General features: G+C 40.7%; 1 protein-coding gene across 5 annotated transcripts in view; it reads left to right on the plus strand.

Annotated features, from left to right (window-relative positions):
* The window catches only part of elf1 (E74-like ETS transcription factor 1), a 54835-nt gene that overhangs the window by 494 nt on the left and 41807 nt on the right, over positions 1-12534 (plus strand). For 3 of the 5 annotated variants that reach the window (XM_061834753.1, XM_061834752.1, XM_061834754.1), the window contains one exon: positions 90-353. The gene's annotated coding sequence lies outside the window, so the exon portion shown is untranslated. Of the gene's footprint in view, positions 1-4; positions 354-1398; positions 1485-12534 lie in introns of those variants that run through there. The other 2 variants (XM_061834756.1, XM_061834755.1) reach the window with 2 other exon arrangements.

Below are 12534 nucleotides of genomic sequence, written 5' to 3' on the forward strand. Positions count from 1 at the left end.
TAAACGATTAATGTCGTTCGTTTTTCTTTTTCTTTTTTTTTTTTTTGCACTTGATATTACCATAAACTGCGTTTGCTCACTTTTTCCAGAAAACAAAAAAGCAACAAAAACAACAGCAACTTTTCGGCGCTGTGGGACCAATCGCTTCCCAGGAAAATGTGACTGCTAGGAATTCCCCCAACATTATTGGAGAGGACGTCAGCTTTGTGCCGGACAGGCAGCCGCGGCAGGAGCCTTCAACCGGTGGACGCTCATGTCGCCTCGGCTCTTTCCGTCTCGGGATCATGGTTTTCTTATTTTACATTTGTCACTCCCAAAGACGGGAACGTCGAGGTGATTCTCGTCTTCCAAAGGTGAGTGCATATTCAAGTCTACATATTATACATATGTCGCGGTTATGATGTGAACGGAATATTCTTCTCATTGACTGTGAGTAAATGTGTCTGTGAAGTGAGCCTGTCTGCTAATGGGATTACACAGGATGACATTATAATGGAAAATTGTTCCTGATAAGAGGTAGCGGTCTAAAGCTGATTCAGTAGAACTCAGATGGCATCAGTGCTTGGTGTTCCCTTGTTGCTTATGCTGCTATTTACTGGACACCATTGGTTTTCAAACTACACCAGTACTACCTAAGAAATGACAGTAGCTCTCCCAAGTATCACCATCAGTACCAGTTAAAATACAGTAGTGTAGTAGGCCCATGTATTTGTCAAAAACAAAGCAGAGTTTTTATTTAGATTGATTTATTGTAAACCACTGTAACATTATGCAGTTTGTACATTAACACTGCACTAAAATTTAGAAAAAAAATATTTCGTTAATTTAAAAAATGTAAAGATAAAACAACCAAAATCTGCACTCGTATGGACCTTGGTTAAATACAACTGAACAGACGTAGACAGGGATTGCTTTATTTATTTAATTTTTAGTTTTCACTTCATACCCCCCAAGATCTAAATTGATCCAGCACACGCAGTGGAAAAGGATTATCCATTGCGTTTATGTCAAATTGTTATACAGCGAAGGCAGCAAAATTGCCTAGTGACATAGTAGACACTTTTAAAGGGACAGACTGGGACCCAAACCACCGTCATCAGGATTGTTGAAAGCATTTGGTTACAGTATACAACGCTTCATCGGTCGTCTTTGCCTAATTTAGAAAAACCTAATGGCTAACCTGCAAGTACTTGCAGTATACTACAGCGCGCCATCCATTTCAGCGTCAAAGGTGCACATCTCTGTGCCAGAATCTGAGCAAGAGAAAAGCTCCTCAGTGATCAATTTACATGTTAACATTCAAATGATATCTGGTGTTCCTTCTCCCTTTGAAGCCATTTACTAAATGTGAATTCTACATTTTGACTGACATGTTACACTTTCTAACAAATGCTTTAGAAAACCTGGAGTCCTCATTGAACCCTGTTATCTCCATTGTTCAAATGACACATGGGTGTGGTTACCAGCAGTGCCAGTGGAGGAAGGTGAGGTTATACCACCCAGAAGAATTTTGTATGATTTCATGGTGAAATGTCCGGTACGGTACTTAATATCAGGGATGTGTAAACTGCGGCTGGTGGGGAATTGGAACGCATCAGGTCCGTCTCAACCGGCAATATTTAACCCACAAATGCTTGCAATTTGTAATCATTACATTATTTTGGGAAAAACTGAAATGGCTTGTGATGGAAAAAGCCTTTGCCAACTATGAAAAACTCGAGTGTCCGTCAGCCAGCATGTGACAGGACTGATGTGAGTTTCTGAATGTGTGTTTGTGTGAGATGGCACATTTGTGTGTGCATGTGTGCCCTTAGAATGCCACTGCTCTAGCTGTGAAATTGACAGCACATTTCTAGCAGTTACGCACCATTTTTAGCTCTGAAACGATTATTATGGCAGCTTGTAGTATCTATGGAGCCATTGATGATGAGCAGTGAGGAAAAGTCTTATGTTAGATACCACTCCAAATGGGTATTTGCTTATTCTGTATACAATACAATGGGACTTTTGAGATAATGGGTTGCCATGCAAGATAACATTTTCTCCCATGGGGAATAATGAAAATTACCAAAAAAAATCTAGAAAAAAACACCACTGTAAGGCAACCTTAGCCAGTGTTTTAGATATAATTTTAATATTATTAACTGACAGTGCAATAACAAATGAACCACTGAAATATAGAAATAAAGTAAAACTAATCTGTCACGGAAGTGGGATTGATGTTGAAAGACCACCCATTTTTTTGCATGCCAGACAAATATAAGGGTAAAAAGTTAACCATGCTAGAGGACATAATGACTGGCATCCAGAAGCAGATTAATAACTGTATCTGAGAGGCAAGCCTCTTCGCATTAAGACTATACAAAGCTTAGTTTGTCATTCACTTTGATTTTTTTTATATTAATATTGACATTGCCAAATTACGTTAAGGTTCTTCATAGGAAATGATACAACTAATCCGTTTCAGAGGCAATTTTACTATCAGGCAAACTTTCACAGTTATTCTAGTTGCATTAATAAAGTGTGACTGACACATGTTGTACAAGGAAGCTTTGAGGCAGAATGCACATTGTAACATTCTTAATAGTCATGCAAATGTGAAAAGAATTTAATTGCTCTATATGATGTGCGATGGATGAGCGGAGGGAGATTATTTTATGTGCCTGGGAGGTGAGTCTCTTCACATTAGGACCAAACACAATTGACCTTGTAGTCACTTTCAATATTATTCTAATATAATATTGCTATATTGTATCAAGGAGTCAGGACTGAGAGTCGAGCATCGGTGTTGGAAGTTTCATTTTCCTTTCTTAGGCAGCACGAATATTTTGCATGTCTGCCTGACACTTTCATGTTTAAATCTAGACTCCCAGCCTTCCTGGGTGGAGTTTGTGCGTTGTCCCCAAACATTTGTGGGGTTTCTCTGGGTTCTATGGGCTCTGTGATTGGCTGGCAACCTAACTTCAAAGTCGGCTTGGGTAGGTTTCAGCTCAGCTGTGACCCTATGAGGATAAATGGAGAAAAAAAATTGGATGGATTATGATCATCACATTATCTTCTTTGTTGTTGCCACTGGTACCCTTCTCTGTTTCTCTGTTTTAGAATCTTCATCTCACATCTAATTTGCTCATGGCTAATATTCAGTGTGACTCTCTGTCCTCTTTGCCAAAAACATGGCACTCCTAAGCACCGCAGTGATTTCTCGAGTAGCTTTGTGAGTTTTTTCAGTTTCTCATAGAGGCACGTTGACTTATGTCAGCGTGTCATGAATCATTTTTACAAAATTTCGTCCATCAGGACAATAATAGACGATTTTATGGCAGCAGTCATGTGCTATGACAGCACAGGTGCTTTTGGGAGGCCACCGACTTCACATGATTTCACCCTCTGAGCTTTTTTTTTTTTTCCAAGAGAGAATTTGGGAGGAATGTTTTTGAAAACCTCTGTGAACTCCCTCTGTTTTATTTACTTACTCACAACATGGCTGTACAGTAGAAACAATTTTGTGTGTGTGTGTGTGTGTGTGTGTGTGTGTGATCAATACGAGTCTCCTGGGGAGTCAAATGTTTCCCAGATGTTTACATTTTTGGCCAAAGACATTTGTACCATGGGACGCGCTCGCCTGACCTCATTGGTCGCCAGCTCCCTCTCAAAGGAGGCAGCGGTGACGCCGGTGGTGGAAGGCGAAGACTGAACGTCAGACAAGATTCCCCCCCCCCCAGCACCCCCTTCTCCCCTCCAGATTTCTCATGGTGGGATCACTTGCAGTGAGATAATTGGAAACTTCAATCCGGGGAAAGCAATTATCCCCAGTGAGAGTTTCCAAATGTAATCCAGTGAAGGCTCGCCCTGTGCCATTTTTTTTTTTTTTTTTTTTGTACATCATCCCGCCATGTTGCCTTCTGATATGCTCATCTGTGTGTGTGCGTGAGCAGATTATAGAATGTGTGGCTTCCCGGCATTTTTCTTATCCCGTGACAGCAAAGTCACTCCAGTGGGATCCTGCAGAGCTAAGACTGGCTGCCCCCCCCTTTTTTTTTTCCATTTTATTTTTTTATTGACCAGACCTCCTCAGGCTTTTCTTGTCCTGCTTGTCTGAGGGCTCCTTAATGGCTCTTCATGTATCGATCAGAATACACAAAAAAGACAAACTGAGCTCATAAGCTATTTGGAAGGCAGTGCTGCTCAAGTTTCAAAAAGCTTTCAGAACGAGTGAGTCACAGGCGAGTGAGGACAATGTGTTTGAAAGTATTTCCTGATTTTAAAGTTTGCTTTTGGGAATTACCTTGAAAAATTTCTGGGATAACCAGGTTTTCTGAAGATGTCACCCAACCGACCTACCTCGGGTGTGGGTGGGGGTGGTGGAACAGTCGATCCTCCTACATTGGTTAACTGGGTTATTGGATCATTTCTCAAGATTGGTAGGCAGTTGGCTAAAGTAGGATTATGTAGGTCAATAAGAAGGTGTGGAGGGTGGATGAGTAGCGTAGGTAGTGCAGGTAACTGGGTCTTTGGGGGGAGGAGGTTGGTTGTTGGGTGGGAGGTAGATAAGTGGGTGTTTGGTTAATAGGATTGGCTACAGGTCAGTGAGTGGATGATTGGGATGGTCCGGGAGGTGGGTGGATGAAAGGGTAGGGTAGCTAGGTAGCTACATATTTACGCTACTCTGGTCTACTGTACATGGTAGATGGATAGAAAATGTAGAGCAGAGTAGGTACAGTACCTACCTACATACCTCAATCCATCCATCCATGTGCATATACCAATGTGCATTAAGTCAAAAATGGAGGAAGAAGTAAACAAAGCAATGCAGCTCTTGTCAGAATACAATGCATACTTTCATTAGTTTCCATTTGAGTGTGAAAATTGTGATTCCAGATTAATTTTTTCAAGCAGAGTTTTGAGTGAAACCAAATTGTAGTGATGCGTTAGTAGCTCTCCCCACCGTTTTTTTTTTTTTTCTTTTTTTGTCCTGATTAATGGTTAGGTCAAGCAGAAGGGAGTATCTGTATCCTTTTAATGCAATTTTACTGTGTCACAGTGGAGTTTTCAAGCTTCCGCTATAGTTCCTTGGTATTTTAGTTGATTACTTCAACAGAACAAATACTATGAAGGGGAGAGAGAAACAAAGCACTAATTGTAAACAAGATGATAAAAGTAAATAATCATCACACATCTGCAAAAATGAACGATTAAATGCGAGTGTTGCATGCGGCTGAAGTGCTACAGACAGTGAGGCGAGGACAGAACAAGATAGGACGGGATAGGTACCGCTGTACAACTGAAGTGTCGTGGGACTGACTTTGGGAATTATAAAGGTCTATCAGACGACAGTTTAAGTGAGGGGGATACACAAGCAATTTGCATATTCATGAGTTACTTGTTGCAATAAATAAGTGGCCCCACACCCAGTGAAACAGTCCCAGGGTGTGTGCCTGCGGACACGTGCAAGTGAATTGACACCCTTTTATATGCAAAACTCACGGAAGTGTCCTGTAATTGTTGTGGAGGTTGAGGACCCCACCCAATCAATCGAAGAGCGAGATATGTCCCAGGGGTCCACCCGAGAACAACCCGGTGGAGGGGACATTCCTACTTTGAGGTACCGGGGGCTGACCGCCGGCCCCACTGATGTGCCCCAACAACTGGCCACCGGCCGCAGGGACCCATAATGTTGATTTCATTTTCCTGTACAGCAGAAGCCATCTTCATTTCCCATGAAAACCTCATTCTATACTTTGTATATCATAACACAGATGGTCTGCCTGACCAATATAATAGGTTACATTAATTTATGTACATGGCTACCTTTGTCATTTGACACCTGAGTCATAACCACAAGGTGGCAATGTTTATAATGCTTTAACTCCGCTGTCCCATGGAAATGGCTGATGCCGCCAAAGTCATGCACACACAATTGCAGGAACTCACCCATGAAAAGAGAAACAAAACTCTCTAACTTCCCCTTTTGCTAATAGAACACAACTGCCGCTCACCGTGGTGCATTCCTTGCGTCCGGAGCTGCGTTAGGGGAACTGCTACTTTCGAGAGTTCCTTTTAATGGCGACAGCTGAATTCCACCCTGTCAGACATGTTGGGGGCTGGTGCCAGTCTTCATGAGATCAGGTTGAAAGAGGGGAGAGGCATGGGAAATTTCACCTGCTGCTTCATTTCTCTCTCGCACTTAATGCCCGGGAAGTATGTAACCCACAGCACTGTCATGTCAGTGTACAAACTGTTTCTTCACTTTGCATAGTGTCATTGCAAATGTTTTGATAAAGGAAAGTAACCTTTTGTGTGATTTGTGATATCTCTTTCCTAAGGACCCAATGCCATGACTCCCCTAATTACATATATTTTCAAAGTATTTGCTCTAACAGACTTTGTGGAGTGCATAGTAGATACATTGTAGTACATATTTGGTTGCTGAGGACACACACACACACAATCGGGACAGTTTCTCTTTAGGCGATGTCTTGATTGAACAGGTAATCAAGGTTGGGTGTGATGTGTTAAATTACCCCCTCCCAACCCCTCCCCCCAAAAAGTGTTTGCGTGTCCTTACTCCCCAAAAAACCTTAATATCATGGAAATGTTTATAAACACACACACACACACACACACACACAATTACATTCTAAAAGAACCTTCATATATTATAGCTTAAGGCCACACAATTTAAACACGTTCAAGTATTTATTTGATTATTTCACATAATTTGGGCTTCCACATAAAACCCATTAAATCAGAATTTAAAAAATATTGAATACTGTGAAATAATCACCTTTTCCTAATCAGTTCGTGTAGAAAAAAAATAAAAGACAGGAATTAGGGTCACATTAAATCAAATCAAGTTTTTATACTCTCAAAATTGTTATTTTTCAACACTTGGTCAGGAATTTACTTTCATCACTGCCTTGATGCGCTGTGGCATTTCCTGGGAGTTAAGGAAGCCTATATCACCTTGATGCTCAGTTCTTTTTTTGGGGATCTGTTGTTCTTCATTTTCCTCTTAATACCTCATTGCTTCTCAATGGGGTTTAGATCTGGCGAGTTGGCAGGCCAATCAAGCACTGTGATGACTTAGGCATCAAACCAGGTTTTGGTACTTCTGCCTGTATAAGTAGGGGGTGGTTCCTGCTTGAAGATAAAATCTGCATCTCCATACAGATCCTGCACAGAAGGAATCATCAAATCCTCAAAACCAGTGTTCCCCAACCTTCTTTGGACCGCAGACCGGTTTGGAGTAGGCATTTTTCACATGGACTGGCTGTCCTCTGTGATGGAGGAGTCATGCAGGAGTCGGGTCGGAGCTGTTGTAGGCCGTCAGACAAGACTGCAGTTCTGTAGCTCTTCAACAAGAGTAGCCTTTTAACCCCCGTAAAGTAGTTTAGGGTGTGTCGAGCAGAAACCTACGAATGTAGATGTATTAGAGCGGAAGAGTTAAAGGTTCCAATAAACCCTCATTTTGAGTATGACTCCTGATATTGTGGTGTTTTCTTCATGAAGATTTTGTTCAAAAGCACAAATCTTTTAAGTAGATTAAATTACCAGATTTTTTAGAAAATAATTCCATTCTTTTAGCTCTGCTGCTGTTAGCCAGCCAGCTCGGACCAGAAACAGAAGCATTCTGTGCAGTCTCGGCGTGTCACTAGAGAGATGCAGCTGTTTCATTGGAGAAGATCCGGTCAGTCGAAAAAATAAATAAATAAATAAATAAAACACTGACACAAAAATTCCAATACTTGGTATCATGGTGTCTTTAACATTTAAACTGTAAAAATATTTCCAACGTGGATGTTTTAAGCAGTTTTAATAATTGCAGGATAATTTGCTGTCTTTAAATTGAGCATCACAACCTTTTTTTTCCCCAATAAGCTAATTACTATCAAAGTTTATGGAACTCAAAACGTCAGCTCATAACTACATCTAAACTTGTCCTGCTGTTGTTTTAATCATGAGAATAAAGTGACATTTGTTTCCCTGTTTGTGTAACACACACGACGATGTAGCTGACGTGACCTCCATTGGGATGACTCACTGTTGCAGTTTGTCATGCGATTACTTCGTCATAGTGGTTTGATATTTTTATGATGGATGAAGCCACACAGAGTAAAAACCGTCGTACTGGAACGGGTTTTGTCTTTTGAGTTGATTTCAGTGCAACGCCCAGTATGTTTGCTTGGGGCCTGCTGGTGTTGTGATAGTAATTCTCTTGCGCTCTACCAATGTCGTCACTGGAGTAAACTAGAGGTGTTGTTCTGTTTTGAATTGAATGCGTGTTATATTGTATGTTGTTTTTATGGAAGAGAGCTGTTTTATGTTACAAAAAAAAATGACCTATGTCATCATATCTGAGTGTAGAGAGGAGAGCGTTTTATATTTAACGAGTTCCACTAAGCATGTGCAGTCTGCTGCAGCCACTGCCCATTTTGCATTGAAGTTGTGCCCCACCAGATTTATCAGATTGCATTGTGTTGTGTTTTCATTTTCCTCAATATGCGATTCAACTTTGTTATGCTGACTACCTTTTCTGGTTAATTTCCTGAATCTCTCTGTGTCTTTTCAACAGAGACTTGTCGTGCCACAGAATGAGGGGAAAATACATTTCTTTGATCATCTGTTCCCTCAATTTTGTAATGTGTACGCTCGGTTTTACCTGGGTTTCTGGCCCGCTTGCATTTTCTCCCTGTGCGTGTGGCGCTTTTCCGCTTCTACGATGGGGAAACGTCTCAACAAATGCAAATGGCCAAACCAACGGCATTAAACCCTGATTACAGCAACATTAAGTACAGGGACTCCCTCTGACAGTATAATTCATTCAGTTTACCAGGCACTCGTATTGCTGCTGATGAACAAACGGGCTTCCCTTTATCTATGATAAGGAAGCATCTATTAAAATTAGAACTAAATACTTCACTCTACCCAGACCACCAACGCCGAAGGAAACACATTTCAAAATTCTGTTCTTGCAATGATTTTATATTCATTTTAGTTTTATTTTTGTTTTTTGGACAAAGAAACAACATCTTTTGGGAGTACTTGGAAAAATGTATTCAGGAACAATTTAACAATGGATAGCTTAAAAATCACCAAATAAGGAAGGCAAAGGCATTAAATGTGGGGAAAAATGGAAAATTATGTAAAACGTCCTCATTATGATTGCTAAACAATTTATCCAAAGATGCACCATTTTTGTGTATATGAATAAAGTAAAGAACTTAAAAACATTTAAATGGGTTATTATGTGAGTTATTTTGGAAAGTAAGCACTTTCAGATTGATTGTCAATCTTCCAACTTCGGTCATGAAATCAATACTAAAATTTGTGACACCTGGCTATCCTCTCCAGGCCTGTGCATCATTATATACAGTAGTGCTTTTCAAGGCGCTCAAAGATGCTTTAAAATCGTTGACATTATTCATTCATACCACAGTCACACCCTTGTGGCAGTCAGCTACTGATGTAGCCACAGCTGACCTGATGGGACAGAAGAAGCACTGCTTCCATTTTGCGCCAATGGCAACCACCAAACATCCAACTACATTTATTAAAACAGTGATTAAGTGTCTTGACCAGGGACAAAAAGACAACACGCACACTGGCAAGGAATTGAACCAGTGACCCTCCGCGCTCAGTGAACACTCTGTCATATCATCTTGGACTAACACTGTGACCGCTAAGATGAGGATTTTTTTTTTTTTTGCACAGTGCTACAAAGGATGACTGTTCTCCTTGTTTTTAGAAGTGCTGATAGACTTTGGCTCTCCCGTGGTTGTCCAGACAGCCTCCCTCTTATTGACCTCTGAGCCACACAAATACTGCAGTGTGTCCTCCAAAGCCTCCGCATATCCCAGGCCCTCAAGGATTGTTTCAGTGTTCTTATCAGGGTTTATGAGTCCACATTACTTGGGCATAACTCTTGACGGAATAATCTGGATTCCCCTTGATAGTTAAAGGATGTCATTCTTTTGTGGACTGATGCATAGACATAATACTGGAGTGTGCTGTCTTTCTCTTTTTTTTTTTTTTTTTTTTTTTTTTTTTAAAGAGTGTGGCATGCAATAGCAGTTGCGCCTTCAAATAGGAGCACAGCGTGGAGAAAATAAGAAGCTTCTGTTATCACATGATGATAACCAGTAGCCAATTTTTCAGTGAGAAGGCTGAAAAGAAAAGGTGTGTCCTTGAAGGGGGTCATGTGGCCTAACAGTGATGTCATATACCCGTGCACGCTCATACACATACACCAACAAGTCTCTCTTATGCCTGATTCAAGCAATGCATGCCTTTGTGTGGTTTCTATGGAATTTGATTATTGGTGACTTCCCCTTCAGTGTTATAAAGTAGTATAAACTGTAATCAGACTCAATTCCTGAGTCTAATTATTGGAGTAGCGATACTTCCGTGGCATGATCTTAGTAATATATTCTTTTCACCGGCGTTTGGGCGTTATGTTCATTCCACTATTAATCGTCAGCAAACAGCACAATTGTTGCTAAATGCGTTCATTGCTTAAAATAGCTAGCCAAGCAGCCGCTTCAGTAAAACATCAGTCAATTTGCTATTTGGAATCCAAATATCCTTGCAATGTGACACATTGCACATGCAGCTATCAACAATATAACAACAATCTAAGTGATTCCATAAACATTTTTTTTTTCCTAGACTTGGCACGATTGCTGTGATTCTTTTTCCTGGCCGCATCATTTCACACTTTGCGCTGCCTCTTGTTGCTAGGCAGAATTTGCAGGGCATAATCTTCACAGTTTAGGATAGATTAGATACAAACGGAGACACATATAGTACAGGGACAGCTAAGATTTAGAGTGGGAGGGTGGATCACTCTTTAGCACCTCCACTTCACAGTTTAGAGGTTGTAGGTTCAAATTCAGATGCCGGTCTTCCTATGTAGGTTCCACCCATCCATTTTCTTCACCGCTTATCCTCATGAGGGTCACGGGGAATGCTGGAGCATATTCCAGCTGTCAACAGGCAGGAGGCAGGGTATACCCTGAACTGGCTGCCAGCCAATCGCAGGGCACATCGAGATGAACAGCTACACTCACACTCACACCTAGGGGCAATTTAGACTGTCCAATTAATGTTGCATGTTTTTGGAATGTGGGAGGAAACCGGACTGCCCGGAGGAAACCCGCGCAGGCATGGGGAAAACATGCAATCTCCACAGTGGCAGGTCCGGGATTGGCACCTCAGATCTGTGAGGCCAACGCTTTACCATCTGAGCAACCGTGCTGCCCCTCTGGAGGTTTCCTCACACCATCCAAAAACTTGATTCAATGGTTTGTTGACGACTGTAATTCTCCTTTAGATGTGAACGTTTGTCTGTTTTATCTATAAATAGCCTGGCATCCAATCCAGGGTGTACCCCACCCCACAACTAAAGTTTACCTGGGATTTGCTCCAGCACACCTGCAATCCTAATCAGGATAAATGGTGAATAAAATGGAGGACTAGATGGATAATTTATTGAGGAAAAGTAATTGGATACCAAAGTAGATAGACTTATGCACATGTTGCTTGTACATCCTGCTCAATGCATTAATGCTTTACCTTGGGAAAAAAACTGCATACGTGAAAGAAATAATTAAAAAAAAAACCCTCACAAAACCTTTGACCACAGTGGAACCTGTTAGTTCTTTTTAATTTATTTTTTTTGCATTTGCAACTTGGGAAAAATGTTTGAAGAGATAGATAAATCGATAGATAGATGGATAGATAGATAGATGGATGGATGGATACCGTATTTTCTGGACAACAGTGCGGGCTGGTTAAAAGCCGCATTCACACTGTTTGAAGAGCGTCTTAGTGGCCATTACACATCAATTAAGTCTCTCATTTGCTCTCAATGTCATTTACATCTTGACTTTAATTAAATTAAAAATATATATTTTGCGGTATGCTAAAGGTAAAGTCTAATTCTACTAGACATTGGAGGCATCTATACTTGCCCAAACCTGAGTCAATTAAAGGGAACGTTCATGTTTTAACCATTACATTTGAACAAGAAATTACTACTGAATGACGATCATAATTCCACGATTTGGCCAACAAATCCTCGTCAGTGTTACTTAGTTAAAAAACTGATAACTCTTCTAGATAGGCTCCATGGATCCTGTAACAATGTTAAGACAGTGAAACAAGTTAGAAAAATTAGATAAATGAGTGTTTTGGTGGAGTACTTTCCCATTCTGTGTGTGTCTGTACAATTACTGTGCAATTCAAACGACTTTGTTGAGTAACCAAAATGTTGAAATGCTTGCTTCCTATTTTGAGTTGATTTGGGGAAATACACCCATGAGGAGGTAAACTTCACTTTGTTGACTGAGTCCTCTTCACTGTCCCTGTAGTTCCCCCTCGTACTGTCCTCATGGTTCCTCTGTCTACATAAAAGAATGACAAAAACACGATTATAAGTAAAATCACATGTACAGTATGTACCAAGAATGTTATCCTTTTGGTCTTAAATGGTTGTTGCTGATGTTACGGACAGTTATTTTATGACGTCTCCCTGAA

Source organism: Syngnathoides biaculeatus, chromosome 11 (genome assembly GCF_019802595.1).
Source record: "Syngnathoides biaculeatus isolate LvHL_M chromosome 11, ASM1980259v1, whole genome shotgun sequence".
In the NCBI taxonomy this organism is placed as follows: Eukaryota; Metazoa; Chordata; class Actinopteri; order Syngnathiformes; family Syngnathidae; genus Syngnathoides; species Syngnathoides biaculeatus.